We start from the raw sequence: 4,444 nt of genomic DNA on the forward strand, positions 1-4,444 counted from the left end.
ACTCTCACCTATGGTCATGAACTTTGGGTCATGACCGAAAGGGCAAGATCCCTGATACAGGTGGCCGAAATGAGCTTTCTCCGCAGGGTGGCTGGGCGCACCCTTAGAGATAGGGTGAGGAGCTTGGTCACCTGGGAGGAGCTCAGAGTAGAACCGCTGCTCCTCCACATCGAGAGGAGCCAGCTGAGGTGGCTCGGGCATCTGGACGCCTTCCTAGGGAGGTGTTCCGGGCATGTCCCACTGGGAGCGGGCCCCGGGGAAGACCCAGGACATGCTGGAGGGACTACGTCTCTTGGCTGGCCTGGGAACGCCTTGGCATTCCCCCGGAGGAGCTGGAGGAAGTGTCTAGAGAGAGGGAAGTCTGGGCATCTTTGCTTAGACTGCTGCCCCCGCGACCCGGCTTCGGATAAGTGGAGGAAAATGGATGGATGGATGGAATTAAAAAGTATGAAGTTTAGAAAAACCCTGAAGAGAAGCATGAATGTCCTTGAAGAGCTGAACATTTTGATACCTGTTGGACTAAACCAGTCCTGCGTGTTCTTTTTATGAAGAATGCTCAAAGACAAATCTGTCTTTTTGGGATATTTATTACCATCAATATTTAAGGAAAAATACTGAAGAAAAGCAATACAGAGCTCTGAATTCCGTCTCTTTCTGAAGCCCTGTCACACAGAAGTATAGTGCATAGCTGCTGCAGGAAGCCAGAACCACGAGTTTCCTCTGCATAAAGAATTTATAATAAGAGTCATGCAAATGATCTGACGTCATCCGTGCTGTCCATCCTCGTTCCTTAGTTGGTTTCTTGACCTCGTTCTGACCCCTCATTTGGTGATCTTGTCGCCAGGCAGATTTTGATCTGTGAAACTCTTGAACGACATCCTGACCTTTTGACCTAGACATTACACTCCTACATACGTCTTTATAAACATTTAGTTGTTGTCTGCAGATTTAATTGCTATGCGAACTGGTCTACTTCCTGTTCTGTGTGGTTTCCTGTCTGATTCTTGCAGCCCACACGTCTCCTATATGCTTCAAGACAAGTGAACTGGTTAAAATGAAAGTAAATCATAAAGCATATGATACTAAAGTAAACATGTAGATATATTTGCTAATGCAGATTATAATGTCAATCCTAGAATTTCATATAATGTTGATAAATGTTGATAATCTGAAGCCAAGACAATCAGACCTTACACCCACACACAATTCTCGTGCAGACAGTTTAGTCATCTCAGTATGTATCTGCACGACTTCCTGTTGTTCTGAGTCTCTCTGCACCTCCTTACAGCATGTCATGTCCACAGGTCAAATCTTTACAAAGGCCACACAGATTAAACAATTATTTGAACAGTTTTGCAAATACATAACATAGCACTATATCATTTTATCAAGAATTTCTTTCTACAAGGGTCATATACCACTGAAGGTGCACATGGTACAGCGTAAACAAGGGAATAGTAAAGGCCAAGGTGCAAGGCTGCATGTGAAGTCATCCACCAAGCCACCATTTCCCTCTTGAAGACCTGCTCCATGTTGAGCTTTAAAAGGAGAGCTACATTTTTAATGCCCCACCCCCCGCAGCCCCTCTGCCATATTTCCAGCTATTGTGACAAGGCTGTTTGGATATCATGCAACTGCTTTACAGCAGCTTGATCTAGCAGGGGTGCCAAGGGATCGGAGAGGTGGGGGAGAAGGGTTTTGGATCAGTAAGGAGGCGGTGAATGGGTAGAATCAACTGGGGGTTTGCGTGTCTAGTGCTGCCAGGTTTCTGTTCCCATCCCAAAGCAGCAGCCGCCCGTACCCGTAACAGCCCAGGAGGCACCCTCGATGACAATAAGACATCATCTGCAAACGCTACAATTACCCCCTGTCATTCCACCGAGCTTCTCTGTTAATTACACAAACCATTTAGGTCAAGATGGCTCGCCTGGCTGCCAGCCCGGAATCTATCATTCCTATATCTGCTCCTGATGGATCCAGGAACAGGTTAATCAGGTTAGTAGCGAGTTAATACAAGGTGGCTTAGAGTCAGAAAACAATCTGGATGCTTGCCAAGAGATCATGCTGCACTTCAACCTGCCAAGCTAGGGCTTTTTTTTCATTATTCCTTTTCATCATTCACACTACATCCTGTTTGTCCTTCCCCCCGGTGTGTCTTTCAATGCTCCAGCTGAGTAATTATCTGGCTCCAGATGTGTAAATATCAACGATGATTTCTGGTGAAAAGCAAGTCACTACCTGTATGGGGACCGGGCTTGGCAAACACATGCTGCTCAGCTTCAAGGGTTACTGATAGCTCTGTTTACACTGTATCATATTGTGCTGTAATATGGGCCACTGTTTACCTCATGCGATACATTTTCCACTGTGGCTCTGTGGAGAAGCAGCGCTGCTACACCTGCCCCCACAGCATCTGACTGGCATTGTCTCAGTCACATCTACACATCTTGTTTGAACATTGTCACTGTCTGATTCTTGTCTGAAACTTGATTCTTTCTGCCTGGAAACACGGTTTGCATGTTGGCATATACACAGTGGTAACAGCAGTTCTCCCATTGAATGTTCTTTGAGGCAACTTTATATGTAACATTAACCATATTAACACAATTCAGCATCAAAGTGATTAAAGTTCTGAACACAGGTTGTTTTTAATAGAGATACTGTAAACACCCTATTTCCTACATATTAATGTTTTATTCCCTTAGAACGTCTATGGCTGACAGGGAGGAAATCCTTAACCCATGTTCTTATTTGCCACCACATCACAGCATGCATACTGTGGGGAATTCTGCCATGTTCCATAACAGCCCACCTCTTCCTTGGGGGTTGGAAAACATGAAAGGACTATTTGGTTTGTTTAGCCAACACAAACTGGGGTGGGAACTTTAAGTTCCTGAACTTGACGAAAGCAAGCGAAGAGAAACTAAAAGATCTAGGCTGCAGTTTTGTAGTCAACCCACCTGCTTCCAGTCACATGGGCGGCGTTTGGGAAAGGCAGATTCGGACAATAATAAGTGTTTTAAATTCAATCTTAGACCAATCTGCTCAAAGGCTAGACACTTCATCGTTGAGAACTTTCATGTATGAAGTCATGGCAATCGTGAATAGCAGACCACTCACTGTAGAGTGTATCAACAATCCTGTGGGACCAGAACCACTGACACCAAGCCACTTACTGACAATGAAGCCGACCATCACTACACCACCCCCTGGAGAATTCGTCAAAGAAGATTTCTATCTTCAAAAGAGATGGAAAAGAGTTCAGTATTTAGCAAACGTATTCTGGACCAGGTGGAGAAAAGAATATCTGTTGAACCTGCAACAGAGAAGCAAATGGAATAAGACTCAAAGAAATGCTAAGATCAATGAAACTGTATTACTCCAAGATGACAGCTTGGCAAGGAACCAGTGGAAGCTCGCTAAGGTGGTAGAAGTCTTTCCAGGAGCTGACAGCAAGGTCAGAAAGGTCAAGCTTTTTGTTAGTGACACCATACTAGATAACACAAAAACACACATAACTAAAACATTTTTAGAGAGACCAATACACAAGACAATACTTCTACTTGAGGCCGAGTAATGTTCAATAAGAGTAAACACATGTTTAAGGTTCACAATTTTATTGTCCTTAATTTTAAATAACTTTATTTTTCTGTCAAATGTTATGAAGAATCCCACATAGTGTGATGGTGGGAGTGTAGCTGCTGTCGCGGAGTCTGTGCAGTTTTCTGTGCATCCTGTGAAGGTCATTGTTATGCAGCAGATAAGTTTATGAAGTTGCACATTTTGTTTATGTGTTTTGTATTTCTTATACAACATTATGAATAGTATTTGTTTTCGTATATTGATAGAGTTTTATTTTGAATACAATTAGTCCCATAAGTTTTATTTTGTCGGAACTATTGTTTCCGCTATGCTACTTCCGGTCCTTCGACGAGACAGAGAAGACTAGCAGCAGAGAAAGGGACAGAAGAAAAGGACACTAAAGGCATTAATTTAAGAAGTTTGAGTTTTACTACCAGCCTTTGCTCACAAGCAAGCCAAAGTGGTATGTCTCATTTTTGTTTATCTTAGGTACCGTTCGCACCAGTCAGTGTGCGAACGAGAAAGAGGCGGACCCAGTAGCCGACTTCGGTGCAAGCGGTGATTTATTAAATACAGTGATGAAGGGAGTAACAATACACAGAGGGAAATAGTACGTAGTTCTGTCGATGAGTAGTAGCCAGGTGTTTGACCAACCGCAGGAGGTGAGGAGATGGAGAGCTGGGCCGAGCTGCGTAGGCTGGGTCACTCCTGGGCTGGTCGGTGGTGATGGTGGCTACTGAAGGTAGAGACAGAGAGATGAAGGCAATAGTGGAACAGATAGGCGACTGAGCATTGACCTGCCTGGGAGGAGAGAGTGGAGCCACGGTCCGGAGGAACAGTCCATGGGGGGAACACAAAACAG

The 4,444-nt window shown here is 44.3% G+C and overlaps 2 protein-coding genes across 3 annotated transcripts in view; one reads left to right on the forward strand and one right to left on the reverse strand.

Annotated features, from left to right (window-relative positions):
* LOC109966240 (early activation antigen CD69-like) overlaps positions 1–4,444 on the reverse strand; it is a 58,343-nt gene that overhangs the window by 33,388 nt on the left and 20,511 nt on the right. The gene's annotated exons all lie outside the window — the stretch shown is intronic.
* LOC109966239 (transient receptor potential cation channel subfamily V member 6-like) overlaps positions 1–4,444 on the forward strand; it is a 50,389-nt gene that overhangs the window by 2,222 nt on the left and 43,723 nt on the right. The gene's annotated exons all lie outside the window — the stretch shown is intronic.

Source organism: Monopterus albus, unplaced genomic scaffold, assembly GCF_001952655.1.
Source record: "Monopterus albus unplaced genomic scaffold, M_albus_1.0 scaffold107.1, whole genome shotgun sequence".
Classification (NCBI taxonomy): Eukaryota; Metazoa; Chordata; class Actinopteri; order Synbranchiformes; family Synbranchidae; genus Monopterus; species Monopterus albus.